This window comes from Urtica dioica, chromosome 5 (genome assembly GCF_054948205.1).
Source record: "Urtica dioica subsp. dioica isolate 48M chromosome 5, U.dioica_male_clone48M_v1_H2, whole genome shotgun sequence".
Classification (NCBI taxonomy): domain Eukaryota; kingdom Viridiplantae; phylum Streptophyta; class Magnoliopsida; order Rosales; family Urticaceae; genus Urtica; species Urtica dioica.
Window position 1 is genome coordinate 11,951,411 of NC_142760.1, and position 21,845 is coordinate 11,973,255.

Here is a 21,845-nt window from a genome sequence, read left to right on the forward strand (position 1 = left end):
GATCGCGAAAAGTTATTAGGAATTCATATATTTTATGTGATTTTTGGTGCACCGAAGACGTAGTTATGGCTTTTGGGAGTCGCGGCGCTGATTCTTATATAGATAATGCGCGCTAATGCTTGCGGATGCGATCATACCAGCACTAATGCACCGGATCCCATCAGAACTCCGAAGTTAAGCGTGCTTGGGCGAGAGTAGTACTAGGATGGGTGACCTCTTGGGAAGTCCTCGTGTTGCATCCCTCTTTTTTTGCGAATTATTTTTTCGGAGGTCGAAACGATGGAATTTCACCAAAAATCGCTCCGAGTCTTGTTCAAATGCCCGTTTACGCTTACAATTCACCGGTGAAAGTCGAAATTCCGGACCGAGGGCGAAATTTACGATTTTACCCTTCCCCCGTTCACCTTGTCGGAATTTCGCCGATCACTCTTCCGAAACCGTCCCAACGCGAAGATCGCGAAAAGTTATTAGGAATTCATATATTTTATGTGATTTTTGGTGCACCGAAGACGTAGTTATGGCTTTTGGGAGTCGCGGCGCTGATTCTTATATAGATAATGCGCGCTAATGCTTGCGGATGCGATCATACCAGCACTAATGCACCGGATCCCATCAGAACTCCGAAGTTAAGCGTGCTTGGGCGAGAGTAGTACTAGGATGGGTGACCTCTTGGGAAGTCCTCGTGTTGCATCCCTCTTTTTTTGCGAATTATTTTTTCGGAGGTCGAAACGATGGAATTTCACCAAAAATCGCTCCGAGTCTTGTTCAAATGCCCGTTTACGCTTACAATTCACCGGTGAAAGTCGAAATTCCGGATCGAGGGCGAAATTTACGATTTTACCCTTCCCCCGTTCACCTTGTCGGAATTTCGCCGATCACTCTTCCGAAACCGTCCCAACGCGAAGATCGCGAAAAGTTATTAGGAATTCATATATTTTATGTGATTTTTGGTGCACCGAAGACGTAGTTATGGCTTTTGGGAGTCGCGGCGCTGATTCTTATATAGATAATGCGCGCTAATGCTTGCGGATGCGATCATACCAGCACTAATGCACCGCATCCCATCAGAACTCCGAAGTTAAGCGTGCTTGGGCGAGAGTAGTACTAGGATGGGTGACCTCCTGGGAAGTCCTCGTGTTGCATCCCTCTTTTTTTGCGAATTATTTTTTTCGGAGGCCGTAACGATGGAATTTCACCAAAAATCGCTCCGAGTCTTGTTCAAATGCCCGTTTACGCTTACAATTCACCGGTGAAAGTCGAAATTCCGGACCGAGGGCGAAATTTACGATTTTACCTTTCCCCCGTTCACCTTGTCGGAATTTCGCCGATCACTCTTCCGAAACCGTCCCAACGCGAAGATCGCGAAAAGTTATTAGGAATTCATATATTTTATGTGATTTTTGGTGCACCGAAGACGTAGTTATGGCTTTTGGGAGTCGCGGCGCTGATTCTTATATAGATAATGCGCGCTAATGCTTGCGGATGCGATCATACCAGCACTAATGCACCGGATCCCATCAGAACTCCGAAGTTAAGCGTGCTTGGGCGAGAGTAGTACTAGGATGGGTGACCTCTTGGGAAGTCCTCGTGTTGCATCCCTCTTTTTTTGCGAATTATTTTTTCGGAGGTCGAAACGATGGAATTTCACCAAAAATCGCTCCGAGTCTTGTTCAAATGCCCGTTTACGCTTACAATTCACCGGTGAAAGTCGAAATTCCGGATCGAAGGCGAAATTTACGATTTTACCCTTCCCCCGTTCACCTTGTCGGAATTTCGCCGATCACTCTTCCGAAACCGTCCCAACGCGAAGATCGCGAAAAGTTATTAGGAATTCATATATTTTATGTGATTTTTGGTGCACCGAAGACGTAGTTATGGCTTTTGGGAGTCGCGGCGCTGATTCTTATATAGATAATGCGCGCTAATGCTTGCGGATGCGATCATACCAGCACTAATGCACCGCATCCCATCAGAACTCCGAAGTTAAGCGTGCTTGGGCGAGAGTAGTACTAGGATGGGTGACCTCCTGGGAAGTCCTCGTGTTGCATCCCTCTTTTTTTGCGAATTATTTTTTTCGGAGGCCGTAACGATGGAATTTCACCAAAAATCGCTCCGAGTCTTGTTCAAATGCCCGTTTACGCTTACAATTCACCGGTGAAAGTCGAAATTCCGGACCGAGGGCGAAATTTACGATTTTACCCTTCCCCCGTTCACCTTGTCGGAATTTCGCCGATCACTCTTCCGAAACCGTCCCAACGCGAAGATCGCGAAAAGTTATTAGGAATTCATATATTTTATGTGATTTTTGGTGCACCGAAGACGTAGTTATGGCTTTTGGGAGTCGCGGCGCTGATTCTTATATAGATAATGCGCGCTAATGCTTGCGGATGCGATCATACCAGCACTAATGCACCGGATCCCATCAGAACTCCGAAGTTAAGCGTGCTTGGGCGAGAGTAGTACTAGGATGGGTGACCTCTTGGGAAGTCCTCGTGTTGCATCCCTCTTTTTTTGCGAATTATTTTTTCGGAGGTCGAAACGATGGAATTTCACCAAAAATCGCTCCGAGTCTTGTTCAAATGCCCGTTTACGCTTACAATTCACCGGTGAAAGTCGAAATTCCGGACCGAGGGCGAAATTTACGATTTTACCCTTCCCCCGTTCACCTTGTCGGAATTTCGCCGATCACTCTTCCGAAACCGTCCCAACGCGAAGATCGCGAAAAGTTATTAGGAATTCATATATTTTATGTGATTTTTGGTGCACCGAAGACGTAGTTATGGCTTTTGGGAGTCGCGGCGCTGATTCTTATATAGATAATGCGCGCTAATGCTTGCGGATGCGATCATACCAGCACTAATGCACCGCATCCCATCAGAACTCTGAAGTTAAGCGTGCTTGGGCGAGAGTAGTACTAGGATGGGTGACCTCCTGGGAAGTCCTCGTGTTGCATCCCTCTTTTTTTGCGAATTATTTTTTTCGGAGGCCGTAACGATGGAATTTCACCAAAAATCGCTCCGAGTCTTGTTCAAATGCCCGTTTACGCTTACAATTCACCGGTGAAAGTCGAAATTCCGGACCGAGGGCGAAATTTACGATTTTACCCTTCCCCCGTTCACCTTGTCGGAATTTCGCCGATCACTCTTCCGAAACCGTCCCAACGCGAAGATCGCGAAAAGTTATTAGGAATTCATATATTTTATGTGATTTTTGGTGCACCGAAGACGTAGTTATGGCTTTTGGGAGTCGCGGCGCTGATTCTTATATAGATAATGCGCGCTAATGCTTGCGGATGCGATCATACCAGCACTAATGCACCGCATCCCATCAGAACTCCGAAGTTAAGCGTGCTTGGGCGAGAGTAGTACTAGGATGGGTGACCTCCTGGGAAGTCCTCGTGTTGCATCCCTCTTTTTTTGCGAATTATTTTTTTCGGAGGCCGTAACGATGGAATTTCACCAAAAATCGCTCCGAGTCTTGTTCAAATGCCCGTTTACGCTTACAATTCACCGGTGAAAGTCGAAATTCCGGACCGAGGGCGAAATTTACGATTTTACCCTTCCCCCGTTCACCTTGTCGGAATTTCGCCGATCACTCTTCCGAAACCGTCCCAACGCGAAGATCGCGAAAAGTTATTAGGAATTCATATATTTTATGTGATTTTTGGTGCACCGAAGACGTAGTTATGGCTTTTGGGAGTCGCGGCGCTGATTCTTATATAGATAATGCGCGCTAATGCTTGCGGATGCGATCATACCAGCACTAATGCACCGGATCCCATCAGAACTCCGAAGTTAAGCGTGCTTGGGCGAGAGTAGTACTAGGATGGGTGACCTCTTGGGAAGTCCTCGTGTTGCATCCCTCTTTTTTTGCGAATTATTTTTTCGGAGGTCGAAACGATGGAATTTCACCAAAAATCGCTCCGAGTCTTGTTCAAATGCCCGTTTACGCTTACAATTCACCGGTGAAAGTCGAAATTCCGGACCGAGGGCGAAATTTACGATTTTACCCTTCCCCCGTTCACCTTGTCGGAATTTCGCCGATCACTCTTCCGAAACCGTCCCAACGCGAAGATCGCGAAAAGTTATTAGGAATTCATATATTTTATGTGATTTTTGGTGCACCGAAGACGTAGTTATGGCTTTTGGGAGTCGCGGCGCTGATTCTTATATAGATAATGCGCGCTAATGCTTGCGGATGCGATCATACCAGCACTAATGCACCGGATCCCATCAGAACTCCGAAGTTAAGCGTGCTTGGGCGAGAGTAGTACTAGGATGGGTGACCTCTTGGGAAGTCCTCGTGTTGCATCCCTCTTTTTTTGCGAATTATTTTTTCGGAGGTCGAAACGATGGAATTTCACCAAAAATCGCTCCGAGTCTTGTTCAAATGCCCGTTTACGCTTACAATTCACCGGTGAAAGTCGAAATTCCGGATCGAGGGCGAAATTTACGATTTTACCCTTCCCCCGTTCACCTTGTCGGAATTTCGCCGATCACTCTTCCGAAACCGTCCCAACGCGAAGATCGCGAAAAGTTATTAGGAATTCATATATTTTATGTGATTTTTGGTGCACCGAAGACGTAGTTATGGCTTTTGGGAGTCGCGGCGCTGATTCTTATATAGATAATGCGCGCTAATGCTTGCGGATGCGATCATACCAGCACTAATGCACCGCATCCCATCAGAACTCCGAAGTTAAGCGTGCTTGGGCGAGAGTAGTACTAGGATGGGTGACCTCCTGGGAAGTCCTCGTGTTGCATCCCTCTTTTTTTGCGAATTATTTTTTTCGGAGGCCGTAACGATGGAATTTCACCAAAAATCGCTCCGAGTCTTGTTCAAATGCCCGTTTACGCTTACAATTCACCGGTGAAAGTCGAAATTCCGGACCGAGGGCGAAATTTACGATTTTACCCTTCCCCCGTTCACCTTGTCGGAATTTCGCCGATCACTCTTCCGAAACCGTCCCAACGCGAAGATCGCGAAAAGTTATTAGGAATTCATATATTTTATGTGATTTTTGGTGCACCGAAGACGTAGTTATGGCTTTTGGGAGTCGCGGCGCTGATTCTTATATAGATAATGCGCGCTAATGCTTGCGGATGCGATCATACCAGCACTAATGCACCGCATCCCATCAGAACTCCGAAGTTAAGCGTGCTTGGGCGAGAGTAGTACTAGGATGGGTGACCTCCTGGGAAGTCCTCGTGTTGCATCCCTCTTTTTTTGCGAATTATTTTTTTCGGAGGCCGTAACGATGGAATTTCACCAAAAATCGCTCCGAGTCTTGTTCAAATGCCCGTTTACGCTTACAATTCACCGGTGAAAGTCGAAATTCCGGACCGAGGGCGAAATTTACGATTTTACCCTTCCCCCGTTCACCTTGTCGGAATTTCGCCGATCACTCTTCCGAAACCGTCCCAACGCGAAGATCGCGAAAAGTTATTAGGAATTCATATATTTTATGTGATTTTTGGTGCACCGAAGACGTAGTTATGGCTTTTGGGAGTCGCGGCGCTGATTCTTATATAGATAATGCGCGCTAATGCTTGCGGATGCGATCATACCAGCACTAATGCACCGGATCCCATCAGAACTCCGAAGTTAAGCGTGCTTGGGCGAGAGTAGTACTAGGATGGGTGACCTCTTGGGAAGTCCTCGTGTTGCATCCCTCTTTTTTTGCGAATTATTTTTTCGGAGGTCGAAACGATGGAATTTCACCAAAAATCGCTCCGAGTCTTGTTCAAATGCCCGTTTACGCTTACAATTCACCGGTGAAAGTCGAAATTCCGGACCGAGGGCGAAATTTACGATTTTACCCTTCCCCCGTTCACCTTGTCGGAATTTCGCCGATCACTCTTCCGAAACCGTCCCAACGCGAAGATCGCGAAAAGTTATTAGGAATTCATATATTTTATGTGATTTTTGGTGCACCGAAGACGTAGTTATGGCTTTTGGGAGTCGCGGCGCTGATTCTTATATAGATAATGCGCGCTAATGCTTGCGGATGCGATCATACCAGCACTAATGCACCGGATCCCATCAGAACTCCGAAGTTAAGCGTGCTTGGGCGAGAGTAGTACTAGGATGGGTGACCTCTTGGGAAGTCCTCGTGTTGCATCCCTCTTTTTTTGCGAATTATTTTTTCGGAGGTCGAAACGATGGAATTTCACCAAAAATCGCTCCGAGTCTTGTTCAAATGCCCGTTTACGCTTACAATTCACCGGTGAAAGTCGAAATTCCGGATCGAGGGCGAAATTTACGATTTTACCCTTCCCCCGTTCACCTTGTCGGAATTTCGCCGATCACTCTTCCGAAACCGTCCCAACGCGAAGATCGCGAAAAGTTATTAGGAATTCATATATTTTATGTGATTTTTGGTGCACCGAAGACGTAGTTATGGCTTTTGGGAGTCGCGGCGCTGATTCTTATATAGATAATGCGCGCTAATGCTTGCGGATGCGATCATACCAGCACTAATGCACCGCATCCCATCAGAACTCCGAAGTTAAGCGTGCTTGGGCGAGAGTAGTACTAGGATGGGTGACCTCCTGGGAAGTCCTCGTGTTGCATCCCTCTTTTTTTGCGAATTATTTTTTTCGGAGGCCGTAACGATGGAATTTCACCAAAAATCGCTCCGAGTCTTGTTCAAATGCCCGTTTACGCTTACAATTCACCGGTGAAAGTCGAAATTCCGGACCGAGGGCGAAATTTACGATTTTACCCTTCCCCCGTTCACCTTGTCGGAATTTCGCCGATCACTCTTCCGAAACCGTCCCAACGCGAAGATCGCGAAAAGTTATTAGGAATTCATATATTTTATGTGATTTTTGGTGCACCGAAGACGTAGTTATGGCTTTTGGGAGTCGCGGCGCTGATTCTTATATAGATAATGCGCGCTAATGCTTGCGGATGCGATCATACCAGCACTAATGCACCGCATCCCATCAGAACTCCGAAGTTAAGCGTGCTTGGGCGAGAGTAGTACTAGGATGGGTGACCTCCTGGGAAGTCCTCGTGTTGCATCCCTCTTTTTTTGCGAATTATTTTTTTCGGAGGCCGTAACGATGGAATTTCACCAAAAATCGCTCCGAGTCTTGTTCAAATGCCCGTTTACGCTTACAATTCACCGGTGAAAGTCGAAATTCCGGACCGAGGGCGAAATTTACGATTTTACCCTTCCCCCGTTCACCTTGTCGGAATTTCGCCGATCACTCTTCCGAAACCGTCCCAACGCGAAGATCGCGAAAAGTTATTAGGAATTCATATATTTTATGTGATTTTTGGTGCACCGAAGACGTAGTTATGGCTTTTGGGAGTCGCGGCGCTGATTCTTATATAGATAATGCGCGCTAATGCTTGCGGATGCGATCATACCAGCACTAATGCACCGGATCCCATCAGAACTCCGAAGTTAAGCGTGCTTGGGCGAGAGTAGTACTAGGATGGGTGACCTCTTGGGAAGTCCTCGTGTTGCATCCCTCTTTTTTTGCGAATTATTTTTTCGGAGGTCGAAACGATGGAATTTCACCAAAAATCGCTCCGAGTCTTGTTCAAATGCCCGTTTACGCTTACAATTCACCGGTGAAAGTCGAAATTCCGGATCGAGGGCGAAATTTACGATTTTACCCTTCCCCCGTTCACCTTGTCGGAATTTCGCCGATCACTCTTCCGAAACCGTCCCAACGCGAAGATCGCGAAAAGTTATTAGGAATTCATATATTTTATGTGATTTTTGGTGCACCGAAGACGTAGTTATGGCTTTTGGGAGTCGCGGCGCTGATTCTTATATAGATAATGCGCGCTAATGCTTGCGGATGCGATCATACCAGCACTAATGCACCGGATCCCATCAGAACTCCGAAGTTAAGCGTGCTTGGGCGAGAGTAGTACTAGGATGGGTGACCTCTTGGGAAGTCCTCGTGTTGCATCCCTCTTTTTTTGCGAATTATTTTTTCGGAGGTCGAAACGATGGAATTTCACCAAAAATCGCTCCGAGTCTTGTTCAAATGCCCGTTTACGCTTACAATTCACCGGTGAAAGTCGAAATTCCGGATCGAGGGCGAAATTTACGATTTTACCCTTCCCCCGTTCACCTTGTCGGAATTTCGCCGATCACTCTTCCGAAACCGTCCCAACGCGAAGATCGCGAAAAGTTATTAGGAATTCATATATTTTATGTGATTTTTGGTGCACCGAAGACGTAGTTATGGCTTTTGGGAGTCGCGGCGCTGATTCTTATATAGATAATGCGCGCTAATGCTTGCGGATGCGATCATACCAGCACTAATGCACCGCATCCCATCAGAACTCCGAAGTTAAGCGTGCTTGGGCGAGAGTAGTACTAGGATGGGTGACCTCCTGGGAAGTCCTCGTGTTGCATCCCTCTTTTTTTGCGAATTATTTTTTTCGGAGGCCGTAACGATGGAATTTCACCAAAAATCGCTCCGAGTCTTGTTCAAATGCCCGTTTACGCTTACAATTCACCGGTGAAAGTCGAAATTCCGGACCGAGGGCGAAATTTACGATTTTACCCTTCCCCCGTTCACCTTGTCGGAATTTCGCCGATCACTCTTCCGAAACCGTCCCAACGCGAAGATCGCGAAAAGTTATTAGGAATTCATATATTTTATGTGATTTTTGGTGCACCGAAGACGTAGTTATGGCTTTTGGGAGTCGCGGCGCTGATTCTTATATAGATAATGCGCGCTAATGCTTGCGGATGCGATCATACCAGCACTAATGCACCGGATCCCATCAGAACTCCGAAGTTAAGCGTGCTTGGACGAGAGTAGTACTAGGATGGGTGACCTCTTGGGAAGTCCTCGTGTTGCATCCCTCTTTTTTTGCGAATTATTTTTTCGGAGGTCGAAACGATGGAATTTCACCAAAAATCGCTCCGAGTCTTGTTCAAATGCCCGTTTACGCTTACAATTCACCGGTGAAAGTCGAAATTCCGGATCGAGGGCGAAATTTACGATTTTACCCTTCCCCCGTTCACCTTGTCGGAATTTCGCCGATCACTCTTCCGAAACCGTCCCAACGCGAAGATCGCGAAAAGTTATTAGGAATTCATATATTTTATGTGATTTTTGGTGCACCGAAGACGTAGTTATGGCTTTTGGGAGTCGCGGCGCTGATTCTTATATAGATAATGCGCGCTAATGCTTGCGGATGCGATCATACCAGCACTAATGCACCGCATCCCATCAGAACTCCGAAGTTAAGCGTGCTTGGGCGAGAGTAGTACTAGGATGGGTGACCTCTTGGGAAGTCCTCGTGTTGCATCCCTCTTTTTTTGCGAATTATTTTTTCGGAGGTCGAAACGATGGAATTTCACCAAAAATCGCTCCGAGTCTTGTTCAAATGCCCGTTTACGCTTATAATTCACCGGTGAAAGTCGAAATTCCGGACCGAGGGCGAAATTTACGATTTTACCCTTCCCCCGTTCACCTTGTCGGAATTTTGCCGATCACTCTTCCGAAACCGTCCCAACGCGAAGATCGCGAAAAGTTATTAGGAATTCATATATTTTATGTGATTTTTGGTGCACCGAAGACGTAGTTATGGCTTTTGGGAGTCGCGGCGCTGATTCTTATATAGATAATGCGCACTAATGCTTGCGGATGCGATCATACCAGCACTAATGCACCGGATCCCATCAGAACTCCGAAGTTAAGCGTGCTTGGGCGAGAGTAGTACTAGGATGGGTGACCTCTTGGGAAGTCCTCGTGTTGCATCCCTCTTTTTTTGCGAATTATTTTTTCGGAGGTCGAAACGATGGAATTTCACCAAAAATCGCTCCGAGTCTTGTTCAAATGCCCGTTTACGCTTACAATTCACCGGTGAAAGTCGAAATTCCGGACCGAGGGCGAAATTTACGATTTTACCCTTCCCCCGTTCACCTTGTCGGAATTTCGCCGATCACTCTTCCGAAACCATCCCAACGCGAAGATCGCGAAAAGTTATTAGGAATTCATATATTTTATGTGATTTTTGGTGCACCGAAGACGTAGTTATGGCTTTTGGGAGTCGCGGCGCTGATTCTTATATAGATAATGCGCGCTAATGCTTGCGGATGCGATCATACCAGCACTAATGCACCGGATCCCATCAGAACTCCGAAGTTAAGCGTGCTTGGGCGAGAGTAGTACTAGGATGGGTGACCTCTTGGGAAGTCCTCGTGTTGCATCCCTCTTTTTTTGCGAATTATTTTTTTCGGAGGCCGAAACGATGGAATTTCACCAAAAATCGATCCGAGCCTTGTTCAAATGCTCGTTTACGCATACAATTCACCGGTGAAAGTCGAAATTCCGGACCGAGGGCGAAATTTACGATTTTACCCTTCCCCCGTTCACCTTGTCGGAATTTCGCCGATCACTCTTTCGAAACCGTCCCAACGCGAAGATCGCGAAAAGTTATTAGGAATTCATATATTTTATGTGATTTTTGGTGCACCGAAGACGTAGTTATGGCTTTTGGGAGTCGCGGCGCTGATTCTTATATAGATAATGCGCGCTAATGCTTGCGGATGCGATCATACCAGCACTAATGCACCGGATCCCATCAGAACTCCGAAGTTAAGCGTGCTTGGGCGAGAGTAGTACTAGGATGGGTGACCTCTTGGGAAGTCCTCGTGTTGCATCCCTCTTTTTTTGCGAATTATTTTTTTCGGAGGCCGAAACGATGGAATTTCACCAAAAATCGCTCCGAGTCTTGTTCAAATGCCCGTTTACGCTTACAATTCACCGGTGAAAGTCGAAATTCCGGACCGAGGGCGAAATTTACGATTTTACCCTTCCCCCGTTCACCTTGTCGGAATTTCGCCGATCACTCTTCCGAAACCGTCCCAACGCGAAGATCGCGAAAAGTTATTAGGAATTCATATATTTTATGTGATTTTTGGTGCACCGAAGACGTAGTTATGGCTTTTGGGAGTCGCGGCGCTGATTCTTATATAGATAATGCGCGCTAATGCTTGCGGATGCGATCATACCAGCACTAATGCACCGCATCCCATCAGAACTCCGAAGTTAAGCGTGCTTGGGCGAGAGTTGTACTAGGATGGGTGACCTCCTGGGAAGTCCTCGTGTTGCATCCCTCTTTTTTTGCGAATTATTTTTTTCGGAGGCCGAAACGATGGAATTTCACCAAAAATCGCTCCGAGTCTTGTTCAAATGCCCGTTTACGCTTACAATTCACCGGTGAAAGTCGAAATTCCGGACCGAGGGCGAAATTTACGATTTTACCCTTCCCCCGTTCACCTTGTCGGAATTTCGCCGATCACTCTTCCGAAACCGTCCCAACGCGAAGATCGCGAAAAGTTATTAGGAATTCATATATTTTATGTGATTTTTGGTGCACCGAAGACGTAGTTATGGCTTTTGGGAGTCGCGGCGTTGATTCTTATATAGATAATGCGCGCTAATGCTTGCGGATGCGATCATACCAGCACTAATGCATCGGATCCCATCAGAACTCCGAAGTTAAGCATGCTTGGGCGAGAGTAGTACTAGGATGGGTGACCTCCTGGGAAGTCCTCGTGTTGCATCCCTCTTTTTTTGCGAATTATTTTTTTCGGAGGCCGAAACGATGGAATTTCACCAAAAATCGATCCGAGCCTTGTTCAAATGCTCGTTTACGCATACAATTCACCGGTGAAAGTCGAAATTCCGGACCGAGGGCGAAATTTACGATTTTACCCTTCCCCCGTTCACCTTGTCGGAATTTCGCCGATCACTCTTTCGAAACTGTCCCAACGCGAAGATCGCGAAAAGTTATTAGGAATTCATATATTTTATGTGATTTTTGGTGCACCGAAGACGTAGTTATGGCTTTTGGGAGTCGCGGCGTTGATTCTTATATAGATAATGCGCGCTAATGCTTGCGGATGCGATCATACCAGCACTAATGCACCGCATCCCATCAGAACTCCGAAGTTAAGCGTGCTTGGGCGAGAGTAGTACTAGGATGGGTGACCTCCTGGGAAGTCCTCGTGTTGCATCCCTCTTTTTTTGCGAATTATTTTTTTCGGAGGCCGAAACGATGGAATTTCAACAAAAATCGCTCCGAGCCTTGTTCAAATGCCCGTTTACGCTTACAATTCACCGGTGAAAGTCGAAATTCCGGACCGAGGGCGAAATTTACGATTTTACCCTTCCCCCGTTCACCTTGTCTGAATTTCGCCGATCACTCTTCCGAAACCGTCCCAACGCGAAGATCGCGAAAAGTTATTAGGAATTCATATATTTTATGTGATTTTTGGTGCACCGAAGACTTAGTTATGTCTTTTGGGAGTCGCGGCGTTGATTCTTATATAGATAATGCGCGCTAATACTTGCGGATGCGATCATACCAGCACTAATGCACCGCATCCCATCAGAACTCCGAAGTTAAGCGTGCTTGGGCGAGAGTAGTACTAGGATGGGTGACCTCCTGGGATGTCCTCGTGTTGCATCCCTTTTTTTTTGCGAATTATTTTTTTCGGAGGCCGAAACGATGGAATTTCACCAAAAATCGATCCGAGCCTTGTTCAAATGCTCGTTTACGCTTACAATTCACCGGTGAAAGTCGAAATTCCGGACCGAGGGCGAAATTTACGATTTTACCCTTCCCCCGTTCACCTTGTCGGAATTTCGCCGATCACTCTTTCGAAACCGTCCCAACGCGAAGATCGCGAAAAGTTATTAGGAATTCATATATTTTATGTGATTTTTGGTGCACCGAAGACGTAGTTATGGCTTTTGGGAGTCGCGGCGTTGATTCTTATATAGATAATGCGCGCTAATGCTTGCGGATGCGATCATACCAGCACTAATGCACCGCATCCCATTAGAACTCCGAAGTTAAGCGTGCTTGGGCGAGAGTAGTACTAGGATGGGTGACCTCCTGGGATGTCCTCGTGTTGCATCCCTCTTTTTTTGCGAATTATTTTTTTCGGAGGCCGAAACGATGGAATTTCACCAAAAATCGCTCCGAGTCTTGTTCAAATGCCCGTTTACGCTTACAATTCACCGGTGAAAGTCGAAATTCCGGACCGAGGGCGAAATTTACGATTTTACCCTTCCCCCGTTCACCTTGTCGGAATTTCGCCGATCACTCTTCCGAAACCGTCTCAACGCGAAGATCGCGAAAAGTTATTAGGAATTCATATATTTTATGTGATTTTTGGTGCACCGAAGACGTAGTTATGGCTTTTGGGAGTCGCGGCGCTGATTCTTATATAGATAATGCGCGCTAATGCTTGCGGTTGCGATCATACCAGCACTAATGCACCGGATCCCATCAGAACTCCGAAGTTAAGCGTGCTTGGGCGAGAGTAGTACTAGGATGGGTGACCTCCTGGGAAGTCCTCGTGTTGCATCCCTCTTTTTTTGCGAATTATTTTTTCGGAGGTCGAAACGATGGAATTTCACAAAAAATCGCTCCGAGTCTTGTTCAAATGCCCGTTTACGCTTACAATTCACCGGTGAAAGTCGAAATTCCGGACCGAGGGCGAAATTTACGATTTTACCCTTCCCCCGTTCACCTTGTCGGAATTTCGCCGATCACTCTTCCGAAACCGTCCCAACGCGAAGATCGCGAAAAGTTATTAGGAATTCATATATTTTATGTGATTTTTGGTGCACCGAAGACGTAGTTGTGGCTTTTGGGAGTCGCGGCGCTGATTCTTATATAGATAATGCGCGCTAATGCTTGCGGATGCGATCATACCAGCACTAATGCACCGGATCCCATCAGAACTCCGAAGTTAAGCGTGCTTGGCCGAGAGTAGTACTAGGATGGGTGACCTCTTGGGAAGTCCTCGTGTTGCATCCCTCTTTTTTTGCGAATTATTTTTTCGGAGGTCGAAACGATGGAATTTCACCAAAAATCGCTCCGAGTCTTGTTCAAATGCCCGTTTACGCTTACAATTCACCGGTGAAAGTCGAAATTCCGGACCGAGGACGAAATTTACGATTTTACCCTTCCCCCGTTCACCTTGTCGGAATTTCGCCGATCACTCTTCCGAAACCGTCCCAACGCGAAGATCGCGAAAAGTTATTAGGAATTCATATATTTTATGTGATTTTTGGTGCACCGAAGACGTAGTTATGGCTTTTGGGAGTCGCGGCGTTGATTCTTATATAGATAATGCGCGCTAATGCTTGCGGATGCGATCATACCAGCACTAATGCACCGCATCCCATCAGAACTCCGAAGTTAAGCGTGCTTGGGCGAGAGTAGTACTAGGATGGGTGACCTCCTGGGAAGTCCTCGTGTTGCATCCCTCTTTTTTTGCGAATTATTTTGTTCGGAGGCCGAAACGATGGAATTTCACCAAAAATAGCTCCGAGTCTTGTTCAAATGCCCGTTTACGCTTACAATTCACCGGTGAAAGTCGAAATTCCGGACCGAGGGCGAAATTTACGATTTTACCCTTCCCCCGTTCACCTTGTCGGAATTTCGCCGATCACTCTTCCGAAACCGTCCCAACGCGAAGATCGCGAAAAGTTATTAGGAATTCATATATTTTATGTGATTTTTGGTGCACCGAAGACGTAGTTATGGCTTTTGGGAGTCGCGGCGTTGATTCTTATATAGATAATGCGCGCTAATGCTTGCGGATGCGATCATACCAGCACTAATGCATCGGATACCATCAGAACTCCGAAATTAAGCATGCTTGGGCGAGAGTAGTACTAGGATGGGTGACCTCCTGGGAAGTCCTCGTGTTGCATCCCTCTTTTTTTTGCGAATTATTTTTTTCGGAGGCCGAAACGATGGAATTTCACCAAAAATCGATCCGAGCCTTGTTCAAATGCTCGTTTACGCATACAATTCACCGGTGAAAGTCGAAATTCCGGACCGAGGGCGAAATTTACGATTTTACCCTTCCCCCGTTCACCTTGTCGGAATTTCGCCGATCACTCTTTCGAAACCGTCCCAACGCGAAGATCGCGAAAAGTTATTAGGAATTCATATATTTTATGTGATTTTTGGTGCACCGAAGACGTAGTTATGGCTTTTGGGAGTCGCGGCGTTGATTCTTATATAGATAATGCGCGCTAATGCTTGCGGATGCGATCATACCAGCACTAATGCACCGCATCCCATCAGAACTCCGAAGTTAAGCGTGCTTGGGCGAGAGTAGTACTAGGATGGGTGACCTCCTGGGAAGTCCTCGTGTTGCATCCCTCTTTTTTTGCGAATTATTTTTTTCGGAGGCCGAAACGATGGAATTTCACCAAAAATCGCTCCGAGCCTTGTTCAAATGCCCGTTTACGCTTACAATTCACCGGTGAAAGTCGAAATTCCGGACCGAGGGCGAAATTTACGATTTTACCCTTCCCCCGTTCACCTTGTCTGAATTTCGCCGATCACTCTTCCGAAACCGTCCCAACGCGAAGATCGCGAAATGTTATTAGGAATTCATATATTTTATGTGATTTTTGGTGCACCGAAGACTTAGTTATGGCTTTTGGGAGTCGCGGCGTTGATTCTTATATAGATAATGCGCGCTAATGCTTGCGGATGCGATCATACCAGCACTAATGCACCGCATCCCATCAGAACTCCGAAGTTAAGCGTGCTTGGGCGAGAGTAGTACTAGGATGGGTGACCTCCTGGGATGTCCTCGTGTTGCATCCCTCTTTTTTTGCGAATTATTTTTTTCGGAGGCCGAAACGATGGAATTTCACCAAAAATCGATCCGAGCCTTGTTCAAATGCTCGTTTACGCTTACAATTCACCGGTGAAAGTCGAAATTCCGGACCGAGGGCGAAATTTACGATTTTACCCTTCCCCCGTTCACCTTGTCGGAATTTCGCCGATCACTCTTTCGAAACCGTCCCAACGCGAAGATCGCGAAAAGTTATTAGGAATTCATATATTTTATGTGATTTTTGGTGCACCGAAGACGTAGTTATGGCTTTTGGGAGTCGCGGCGTTGATTCTTATATAGATAATGCGCGCTAATGCTTGCGGATGCGATCATACCAGCACTAATGCACCGCATCCCATCAGAACTCCGAAGTTAAGCGTGCTTGGGCGAGAGTAGTACTAGGATGGGTGACCTCCTGGGATGTCCTCGTGTTGCATCCCTCTTTTTTTGCGAATTATTTTTTTCGGAGGCCGAAACGATGGAATTTCACCAAAAATCGCTCCGAGTCTTGTTCAAATGCCCGTTTACGCTTACAATTCACCGGTGAAAGTCGAAATCCCGGACCGAGGGCAAAATTTACGATTTTACCCTTCCCCCGTTCACTTTGTCGGAATTTCGCAGATCACTCTTCCGAAACCGTCCCAACGCGAAGATCGCGAAAAGTTATTAGGAATTCATATATTTTATGTGATTTTTGGTGCACCGAAGACGTAGTTATGGCTTTTGGGAGTCGCGGCGCTGATTCTTATATAGATAATGCGCGCTAATGCTTGCGGTTGCGATCATACCAGCACTAATGCACCGGATCCCATCAGAACTCCGAAGTTAAGCGTGCTTGGGCGAGAGTAGTACTAGGATGGGTGACCTCCTGGGAAGTCCTCGTGTTGCATCCCTCTTTTTTTGCGAATTATTTTTTCGGAGGTCGAAACGATGGAATTTCACCAAAAATCGCTCCGAGTCTTGTTCAAATGCCCGTTTACGCTTACAATTCACCGGTGAAAGTCGAAATTCCGGACCGAGGGCGAAATTTACGATTTTACCCTTCCCCCGTTCACCTTGTCGGAATTTCGCCGATCACTCTTCCGAAACCGTCCCAACGCGAAGATCGCGAAAAGTTATTAGGAATTCATATATTTTATGTGATTTTTGGTGCACCGAAGACGTAGTTATGGCTTTTGGGAGTCGCGGCGTTGATTCTTATATAGATAATGCGCGCTAATGCTTGCGGATGCGATCATACCAGCACTAATGCATCGGATACCATCAGAACTCCGAAATTAAGCATGCTTGGGCGAGAGTAGTACTAGGATGGGTGACCTCCTGGGAAGTCCTCGTGTTGCATCCCTCTTTTTTTTGCGAATTATTTTTTTCGGAGGCCGAAACGATGGAATTTCACCAAAAATCGATCCGAGCCTTGTTCAAATGCTCGTTTACGCATACAATTCACCGGTGAAAGTCGAAATTCCGGACCGAGGGCGAAATTTACGATTTTACCCTTCCCCCGTTCACCTTGTCGGAATTTCGCCGATCACTCTTTCGAAACCGTCCCAACGCGAAGATCGCGAAAAGTTATTAGGAATTCATATATTTTATGTGATTTTTGGTGCACCGAAGACGTAGTTATGGCTTTTGGGAGTCGCGGCGTTGATTCTTATATAGATAATGCGCGCTAATGCTTGCGGATGCGATCATACCAGCACTAATGCACCGCATCCCATCAGAACTCCGAAGTTAAGCGTGCTTGGGCGAGAGTAGTACTAGGATGGGTGACCTCCTGGGAAGTCCTCGTGTTGCATCCCTCTTTTTTTGCGAATTATTTTTTTCTTAGGCCGAAACGATGGAATTTCACCAAAAATCGCTCCGAGCCTTGTTCAAATGCCCGTTTACGCTTACAATTCACCGGTGAAAGTCGAAATTCCGGACCGAGGGCGAAATTTACGATTTTACCCTTCCCCCGTTCACCTTGTCTGAATTTCGCCGATCACTCTTCCGAAACCGTCCCAACGCGAAGATCGCGAAATGTTATTAGGAATTCATATATTTTATGTGATTTTTGGTGCACCGAAGACTTAGTTATGGCTTTTGGGAGTCGCGGCGTTGATTCTTATATAGATAATGCGCGCTAATGCTTGCGGATGCGATCATACCAGCACTAATGCACCGCATCCCATCAGAACTCCGAAGTTAAGCGTGCTTGGGCGAGAGTAGTACTAGGATGGGTGACCTCCTGGGATGTCCTCGTGTTGCATCCCTCTTTTTTTGCGAATTATTTTTTTCGGAGGCCGAAACGATGGAATTTCACCAAAAATCGATCCGAGCCTTGTTCAAATGCTCGTTTACGCTTACAATTCACCGGTGAAAGTCGAAATTCCGGACCGAGGGCGAAATTTACGATTTTACCCTTCCCCCGTTCACCTTGTCGGAATTTCGCCGATCACTCTTTCGAAACCGTCCCAACGCGAAGATCGCGAAAAGTTATTAGGAATTCATATATTTTATGTGATTTTTGGTGCACCGAAGACGTAGTTATGGCTTTTGGGAGTCGCGGCGTTGATTCTTATATAGATAATGCGCGCTAATGCTTGCGGATGCGATCATACCAGCACTAATGCACCGCATCCCATCAGAACTCCGAAGTTAAGCGTGCTTGGGCGAGAGTAGTACTAGGATGGGTGACCTCCTGGGATGTCCTCGTGTTGCATCCCTCTTTTTTTGCGAATTATTTTTTTCGGAGGCCGAAACGATGGAATTTCACCAAAAATCGCTCCGAGTCTTGTTCAAATGCCCGTTTACGCTTACAATTCACCGGTGAAAGTCGAAATCCCGGACCGAGGGCAAAATTTACGATTTTACCCTTCCCCCGTTCACTTTGTCGGAATTTCGCCGATCACTCTTCCGAAACCGTCCCAACGCGAAGATCGCGAAAAGTTATTAGGAATTCATATATTTTATGTGATTTTTGGTGCACCGAAGACGTAGTTATGGCTTTTGGGAGTCGCGGCGCTGATTCTTATATAGATAATGCGCGCTAATGCTTGCGGTTGCGATCATACCAGCACTAATGCACCGGATCCCATCAGAACTCCGAAGTTAAGCGTGCTTGGGCGAGAGTAGTACTAGGATGGGTGACCTCCTGGGAAGTCCTCGTGTTGCATCCCTCTTTTTTTGCGAATTATTTTTTCGGAGGTCGAAACGATGGAATTTCACCAAAAATCGCTCCGAGTCTTGTTCAAATGCCCGTTTACGCTTACAATTCACCGGTGAAAGTCGAAATTCCGGACCGAGGGCGAAATTTACGATTTTACCCTTCCCCCGTTCACCTTGTCGGAATTTCGCCGATCACTCTTCCGAAACCGTCCCAACGCGAAGATCGCGAAAAGTTATTAGGAATTCATATATTTTATGTGATTTTTGGTGCACCGAAGACGTAGTTATGGCTTTTGGGAGTCGCGGCGCTGATTCTTATATAGATAATGCGCGCTAATGCTTGCGGATGCGATCATACCAGCACTAATGCACCGGATCCCATCAGAACTCCGAAGTTAAGCGTGCTTGGGCGAGAGTAGTACTAGGATGGTTGACCTCTTGGGAAGTCCTCGTGTTGCATCCCTCTTTTTTTGCGAATTATTTTTTCGGAGGTCGAAACGATGGAATTTCACCAAAAATCGCTCCGAGTCTTGTTAAAATGCCCGTTTACGCTTACAATTCACCGGTGAAAGTCGAAATTCCGGACCGAGGGCGAAATTTACGATTTTACCCTTCCCCCGTTCACCTTGTCTGAATTTCGCCGATCACTCTTCCGAAACCGTCCCAACGCGAAGATCGCGAAAAGTTATTAGGAATTCATATATTTTATGTGATTTTTGGTGCACCGAAGACTTAGTTATGGCTTTTGGGAGTCGCGGCGTTGATTCTTATATAGATAATGCGCGCTAATGCTTGCGGATGCGATCATACCAGCACTAATGCACCGCATCCCATCAGAACTCCGAAGTTAAGCGTGCTTGGGCGAGAGTAGTACTAGGATGGGTGACCTCCTGGGATGTCCTCGTGTTGCATCCCTCTTTTTTTGCGAATTATTTTTTTCGGAGGCCGAAACGATGGAATTTCACCAAAAATCGATCCGAGCCTTGTTCAAATGCTCGTTTACGCTTACAATTCACCGGTGAAAGTCGAAATTCCGGACCGAGGGCGAAATTTACGATTTTACCCTTCCCCCGTTCACCTTGTCGGAATTTCGCCGATCACTCTTTCGAAACCGTCCCAACGCGAAGATCGCGAAAAGTTATTAGGAATTCATATATTTTATGTGATTTTTGGTGCACCGAAGACGTAGTTATGGCTTTTGGGAGTCGCGGCGTTGATTCTTATATAGATAATGCGCGCTAATGCTTGCGGATGCGATCATACCAGCACTAATGCACCGCATCCCATCAGAACTCCGAAGTTAAGCGTGCTTGGGCGAGAGTAGTACTAGGATGGGTGACCTCCTGGGATGTCCTCGTGTTGCATCCCTCTTTTTTTGCGAATTATTTTTTTCGGAGGCCGAAACGATGGAATTTCACCAAAAATCGCTCCGAGTCTTGTTCAAATGCCCGTTTACGCTTACAATTCACCGGTGAAAGTCGAAATTCCGGACCGAGGGCGAAATTTACGATTTTACCCTTCCCCCGTTCACCTTGTCGGAATTTCGCCGATCACTCTTCCGAAACCGTCCCAACGCGAAGATCGCGAAATGTTATTAGGAATTCATATATTTTATGTGATTTTTGGTGCACCGAAGACTTAGTTATGGCTTTTGGGAGTCGCGGCGTTGATTCTTATATAGATAATGCGCGCTAATGCTTGCGGATGCGATCATACCAGCACTAATGCACCGCATCCCATCAGAACTCCGAAGTTAAGCGTGCTTGGGCGAGAGTAGTACTAGGATGGGTGACCTCCTGGGATGTCCTCGTGTTGCATCCCTCTTTTTTTGCGAATTATTTTTTTCGGAGGCCGAAACGATGGAATTTCACCAAAAATCGATCCGAGCCTTGTTCAAATGCTCGTTTACGCTTACAATTCACCGGTGAAAGTCGAAATTCCGGACCGAGGGCGAAATTTACGATTTTACCCTTCCCCCGTTCACCTTGTCGGAATTTCGCCGATCACTCTTTCGAAACCGTCCCAACGCGAAGATCGCGAAAAGTTATTAGGAATTCATATATTTTATGTGATTTTTGGTGCACCGAAGACGTAGTTATGGCTTTTGGGAGTCGCGGCGTTGATTCTTATATAGATAATGCGCGCTAATGCTTGCGGATGCGATCATACCAGCACTAATGCACCGCATCCCATCAGAACTCCGAAGTTAAGCGTGCTTGGGCGAGAGTAGTACTAGGATGGGTGACCTCCTGGGATGTCCTCGTGTTGCATCCCTCTTTTTTTGCGAATTATTTTTTTCGGAGGCCGAAACGATGGAATTTCACCAAAAATCGCTCCGAGTCTTGTTCAAATGCCCGTTTACGCTTACAATTCACCGGTGAAAGTCGAAATCCCGGACCGAGGGCAAAATTTACGATTTTACCCTTCCCCCGTTCACTTTGTCGGAATTTCGCCGATCACTCTTCCGAAACCGTCCCAACGCGAAGATCGCGAAAAGTTATTAGGAATTCATATATTTTATGTGATTTTTGGTGCACCGAAGACGTAGTTATGGCTTTTGGGAGTCGCGGCGCTGATTCTTATATAGATAATGCGCGCTAATGCTTGCGGTTGCGATCATACCAGCACTAATGCACCGGATCCCATCAGAACTCCGAAGTTAAGCGTGCTTGGGCGAGAGTAGTACTAGGATGGGTGACCTCCTGGGAAGTCCTCGTGTTGCATCCCTCTTTTTTTGCGAATTATTTTTTCGGAGGTCGAAACGATGGAATTTCACCAAAAATCGCTCCGAGTCTTGTTCAAATGCCCGTTTACGCTTACAATTCACCGGTGAAAGTCGAAATTCCGGACCGAGGGCGAAATTTACGATTTTACCCTTCCCCCGTTCACCTTGTCGGAATTTCGCCGATCACTCTTCCGAAACCGTCCCAACGCGAAGATCGCGAAAAGTTATTAGGAATTCATATATTTTATGTGATTTTTGGTGCACCGAAGACGTAGTTATGGCTTTTGGGAGTCGCGGCGCTGATTCTTATATAGATAATGCGCGCTAATG

At 46.5% G+C, this 21,845-nt stretch overlaps 46 non-coding genes and 2 pseudogenes across 46 annotated transcripts; all 48 read left to right on the plus strand.

Annotated features, from left to right (window-relative positions):
* The first annotated feature begins 123 nt into the window (after positions 1-123).
* Positions 124-242, plus strand: LOC149395792 (5S ribosomal RNA). Its single transcript, XR_016297581.1, has one exon. It is a non-coding gene; the product is annotated as a 5S ribosomal RNA (ribosomal RNA).
* A 333-nt stretch (positions 243-575) lies between these two features.
* Positions 576-694, plus strand: LOC149395793 (5S ribosomal RNA). The gene has a single exon (XR_016297582.1). It is a non-coding gene; the product is annotated as a 5S ribosomal RNA (ribosomal RNA).
* Positions 695-1,027: 333 nt separating this feature from the next.
* LOC149395794 (5S ribosomal RNA) lies at positions 1,028-1,146 on the plus strand. Its single transcript, XR_016298787.1, has one exon. It is a non-coding gene; the product is annotated as a 5S ribosomal RNA (ribosomal RNA).
* A 334-nt stretch (positions 1,147-1,480) lies between these two features.
* On the plus strand, positions 1,481-1,599 carry LOC149395795 (5S ribosomal RNA). Its single transcript, XR_016297583.1, has one exon. It is a non-coding gene; the product is annotated as a 5S ribosomal RNA (ribosomal RNA).
* Positions 1,600-1,932: 333 nt separating this feature from the next.
* LOC149395796 (5S ribosomal RNA) lies at positions 1,933-2,051 on the plus strand. Its single transcript, XR_016298788.1, has one exon. It is a non-coding gene; the product is annotated as a 5S ribosomal RNA (ribosomal RNA).
* Positions 2,052-2,385: 334 nt separating this feature from the next.
* On the plus strand, positions 2,386-2,504 carry LOC149395797 (5S ribosomal RNA). The gene has a single exon (XR_016297584.1). It is a non-coding gene; the product is annotated as a 5S ribosomal RNA (ribosomal RNA).
* A 333-nt stretch (positions 2,505-2,837) lies between these two features.
* LOC149395798 (5S ribosomal RNA) lies at positions 2,838-2,956 on the plus strand. Its single transcript, XR_016299004.1, has one exon. It is a non-coding gene; the product is annotated as a 5S ribosomal RNA (ribosomal RNA).
* A 334-nt stretch (positions 2,957-3,290) lies between these two features.
* On the plus strand, positions 3,291-3,409 carry LOC149395799 (5S ribosomal RNA). The gene has a single exon (XR_016298789.1). It is a non-coding gene; the product is annotated as a 5S ribosomal RNA (ribosomal RNA).
* A 334-nt stretch (positions 3,410-3,743) lies between these two features.
* LOC149395800 (5S ribosomal RNA) lies at positions 3,744-3,862 on the plus strand. Its single transcript, XR_016297586.1, has one exon. It is a non-coding gene; the product is annotated as a 5S ribosomal RNA (ribosomal RNA).
* A 333-nt stretch (positions 3,863-4,195) lies between these two features.
* Positions 4,196-4,314, plus strand: LOC149395801 (5S ribosomal RNA). Its single transcript, XR_016297587.1, has one exon. It is a non-coding gene; the product is annotated as a 5S ribosomal RNA (ribosomal RNA).
* A 333-nt stretch (positions 4,315-4,647) lies between these two features.
* LOC149395802 (5S ribosomal RNA) lies at positions 4,648-4,766 on the plus strand. The gene has a single exon (XR_016298790.1). It is a non-coding gene; the product is annotated as a 5S ribosomal RNA (ribosomal RNA).
* Positions 4,767-5,100: 334 nt separating this feature from the next.
* On the plus strand, positions 5,101-5,219 carry LOC149395803 (5S ribosomal RNA). Its single transcript, XR_016298791.1, has one exon. It is a non-coding gene; the product is annotated as a 5S ribosomal RNA (ribosomal RNA).
* Positions 5,220-5,553: 334 nt separating this feature from the next.
* LOC149395804 (5S ribosomal RNA) lies at positions 5,554-5,672 on the plus strand. Its single transcript, XR_016297588.1, has one exon. It is a non-coding gene; the product is annotated as a 5S ribosomal RNA (ribosomal RNA).
* A 333-nt stretch (positions 5,673-6,005) lies between these two features.
* On the plus strand, positions 6,006-6,124 carry LOC149395805 (5S ribosomal RNA). Its single transcript, XR_016297589.1, has one exon. It is a non-coding gene; the product is annotated as a 5S ribosomal RNA (ribosomal RNA).
* A 333-nt stretch (positions 6,125-6,457) lies between these two features.
* On the plus strand, positions 6,458-6,576 carry LOC149395806 (5S ribosomal RNA). Its single transcript, XR_016298792.1, has one exon. It is a non-coding gene; the product is annotated as a 5S ribosomal RNA (ribosomal RNA).
* A 334-nt stretch (positions 6,577-6,910) lies between these two features.
* LOC149395807 (5S ribosomal RNA) lies at positions 6,911-7,029 on the plus strand. Its single transcript, XR_016298793.1, has one exon. It is a non-coding gene; the product is annotated as a 5S ribosomal RNA (ribosomal RNA).
* A 334-nt stretch (positions 7,030-7,363) lies between these two features.
* On the plus strand, positions 7,364-7,482 carry LOC149395808 (5S ribosomal RNA). The gene has a single exon (XR_016297590.1). It is a non-coding gene; the product is annotated as a 5S ribosomal RNA (ribosomal RNA).
* Positions 7,483-7,815: 333 nt separating this feature from the next.
* LOC149395809 (5S ribosomal RNA) lies at positions 7,816-7,934 on the plus strand. Its single transcript, XR_016297591.1, has one exon. It is a non-coding gene; the product is annotated as a 5S ribosomal RNA (ribosomal RNA).
* Positions 7,935-8,267: 333 nt separating this feature from the next.
* On the plus strand, positions 8,268-8,386 carry LOC149395810 (5S ribosomal RNA). The gene has a single exon (XR_016298794.1). It is a non-coding gene; the product is annotated as a 5S ribosomal RNA (ribosomal RNA).
* Positions 8,387-8,720: 334 nt separating this feature from the next.
* Positions 8,721-8,839, plus strand: LOC149395811 (5S ribosomal RNA). Its single transcript, XR_016297913.1, has one exon. It is a non-coding gene; the product is annotated as a 5S ribosomal RNA (ribosomal RNA).
* A 333-nt stretch (positions 8,840-9,172) lies between these two features.
* On the plus strand, positions 9,173-9,291 carry LOC149395812 (5S ribosomal RNA). Its single transcript, XR_016298860.1, has one exon. It is a non-coding gene; the product is annotated as a 5S ribosomal RNA (ribosomal RNA).
* Positions 9,292-9,624: 333 nt separating this feature from the next.
* Positions 9,625-9,743, plus strand: LOC149395813 (5S ribosomal RNA). Its single transcript, XR_016297592.1, has one exon. It is a non-coding gene; the product is annotated as a 5S ribosomal RNA (ribosomal RNA).
* Positions 9,744-10,076: 333 nt separating this feature from the next.
* Positions 10,077-10,195, plus strand: LOC149395814 (5S ribosomal RNA). Its single transcript, XR_016297593.1, has one exon. It is a non-coding gene; the product is annotated as a 5S ribosomal RNA (ribosomal RNA).
* Positions 10,196-10,529: 334 nt separating this feature from the next.
* On the plus strand, positions 10,530-10,648 carry LOC149395815 (5S ribosomal RNA). Its single transcript, XR_016297594.1, has one exon. It is a non-coding gene; the product is annotated as a 5S ribosomal RNA (ribosomal RNA).
* A 334-nt stretch (positions 10,649-10,982) lies between these two features.
* On the plus strand, positions 10,983-11,101 carry LOC149395816 (5S ribosomal RNA). The gene has a single exon (XR_016299002.1). It is a non-coding gene; the product is annotated as a 5S ribosomal RNA (ribosomal RNA).
* Positions 11,102-11,435: 334 nt separating this feature from the next.
* LOC149395817 (5S ribosomal RNA) lies at positions 11,436-11,554 on the plus strand. Its single transcript, XR_016298683.1, has one exon. It is a non-coding gene; the product is annotated as a 5S ribosomal RNA (ribosomal RNA).
* A 334-nt stretch (positions 11,555-11,888) lies between these two features.
* LOC149395818 (5S ribosomal RNA) lies at positions 11,889-12,007 on the plus strand. Its single transcript, XR_016298795.1, has one exon. It is a non-coding gene; the product is annotated as a 5S ribosomal RNA (ribosomal RNA).
* A 334-nt stretch (positions 12,008-12,341) lies between these two features.
* On the plus strand, positions 12,342-12,460 carry LOC149395819 (5S ribosomal RNA). The gene has a single exon (XR_016299112.1). It is a non-coding gene; the product is annotated as a 5S ribosomal RNA (ribosomal RNA).
* A 334-nt stretch (positions 12,461-12,794) lies between these two features.
* On the plus strand, positions 12,795-12,913 carry LOC149395820 (5S ribosomal RNA). Its single transcript, XR_016299174.1, has one exon. It is a non-coding gene; the product is annotated as a 5S ribosomal RNA (ribosomal RNA).
* Positions 12,914-13,247: 334 nt separating this feature from the next.
* Positions 13,248-13,366, plus strand: LOC149395821 (5S ribosomal RNA). Its single transcript, XR_016297859.1, has one exon. It is a non-coding gene; the product is annotated as a 5S ribosomal RNA (ribosomal RNA).
* A 333-nt stretch (positions 13,367-13,699) lies between these two features.
* LOC149395822 (5S ribosomal RNA) lies at positions 13,700-13,818 on the plus strand. Its single transcript, XR_016298439.1, has one exon. It is a non-coding gene; the product is annotated as a 5S ribosomal RNA (ribosomal RNA).
* A 333-nt stretch (positions 13,819-14,151) lies between these two features.
* Positions 14,152-14,270, plus strand: LOC149395823 (5S ribosomal RNA). Its single transcript, XR_016298796.1, has one exon. It is a non-coding gene; the product is annotated as a 5S ribosomal RNA (ribosomal RNA).
* A 334-nt stretch (positions 14,271-14,604) lies between these two features.
* Positions 14,605-14,723, plus strand: LOC149395824 (5S ribosomal RNA; annotated as a pseudogene).
* Positions 14,724-15,058: 335 nt separating this feature from the next.
* LOC149395825 (5S ribosomal RNA) lies at positions 15,059-15,177 on the plus strand. The gene has a single exon (XR_016298798.1). It is a non-coding gene; the product is annotated as a 5S ribosomal RNA (ribosomal RNA).
* Positions 15,178-15,511: 334 nt separating this feature from the next.
* Positions 15,512-15,630, plus strand: LOC149395826 (5S ribosomal RNA). Its single transcript, XR_016299113.1, has one exon. It is a non-coding gene; the product is annotated as a 5S ribosomal RNA (ribosomal RNA).
* A 334-nt stretch (positions 15,631-15,964) lies between these two features.
* On the plus strand, positions 15,965-16,083 carry LOC149395827 (5S ribosomal RNA). The gene has a single exon (XR_016299114.1). It is a non-coding gene; the product is annotated as a 5S ribosomal RNA (ribosomal RNA).
* Positions 16,084-16,417: 334 nt separating this feature from the next.
* On the plus strand, positions 16,418-16,536 carry LOC149395828 (5S ribosomal RNA). Its single transcript, XR_016297860.1, has one exon. It is a non-coding gene; the product is annotated as a 5S ribosomal RNA (ribosomal RNA).
* Positions 16,537-16,869: 333 nt separating this feature from the next.
* On the plus strand, positions 16,870-16,988 carry LOC149395829 (5S ribosomal RNA; annotated as a pseudogene).
* A 335-nt stretch (positions 16,989-17,323) lies between these two features.
* LOC149395830 (5S ribosomal RNA) lies at positions 17,324-17,442 on the plus strand. Its single transcript, XR_016298799.1, has one exon. It is a non-coding gene; the product is annotated as a 5S ribosomal RNA (ribosomal RNA).
* Positions 17,443-17,776: 334 nt separating this feature from the next.
* Positions 17,777-17,895, plus strand: LOC149395831 (5S ribosomal RNA). The gene has a single exon (XR_016299115.1). It is a non-coding gene; the product is annotated as a 5S ribosomal RNA (ribosomal RNA).
* A 334-nt stretch (positions 17,896-18,229) lies between these two features.
* LOC149395832 (5S ribosomal RNA) lies at positions 18,230-18,348 on the plus strand. Its single transcript, XR_016299116.1, has one exon. It is a non-coding gene; the product is annotated as a 5S ribosomal RNA (ribosomal RNA).
* A 334-nt stretch (positions 18,349-18,682) lies between these two features.
* Positions 18,683-18,801, plus strand: LOC149395833 (5S ribosomal RNA). The gene has a single exon (XR_016297861.1). It is a non-coding gene; the product is annotated as a 5S ribosomal RNA (ribosomal RNA).
* A 333-nt stretch (positions 18,802-19,134) lies between these two features.
* On the plus strand, positions 19,135-19,253 carry LOC149395834 (5S ribosomal RNA). The gene has a single exon (XR_016297960.1). It is a non-coding gene; the product is annotated as a 5S ribosomal RNA (ribosomal RNA).
* Positions 19,254-19,586: 333 nt separating this feature from the next.
* Positions 19,587-19,705, plus strand: LOC149395835 (5S ribosomal RNA). Its single transcript, XR_016299117.1, has one exon. It is a non-coding gene; the product is annotated as a 5S ribosomal RNA (ribosomal RNA).
* Positions 19,706-20,039: 334 nt separating this feature from the next.
* LOC149395836 (5S ribosomal RNA) lies at positions 20,040-20,158 on the plus strand. Its single transcript, XR_016299118.1, has one exon. It is a non-coding gene; the product is annotated as a 5S ribosomal RNA (ribosomal RNA).
* Positions 20,159-20,492: 334 nt separating this feature from the next.
* Positions 20,493-20,611, plus strand: LOC149395837 (5S ribosomal RNA). The gene has a single exon (XR_016299120.1). It is a non-coding gene; the product is annotated as a 5S ribosomal RNA (ribosomal RNA).
* A 334-nt stretch (positions 20,612-20,945) lies between these two features.
* LOC149395838 (5S ribosomal RNA) lies at positions 20,946-21,064 on the plus strand. The gene has a single exon (XR_016299122.1). It is a non-coding gene; the product is annotated as a 5S ribosomal RNA (ribosomal RNA).
* A 334-nt stretch (positions 21,065-21,398) lies between these two features.
* On the plus strand, positions 21,399-21,517 carry LOC149395839 (5S ribosomal RNA). The gene has a single exon (XR_016297862.1). It is a non-coding gene; the product is annotated as a 5S ribosomal RNA (ribosomal RNA).
* Positions 21,518-21,845: the final 328 nt, after the last annotated feature.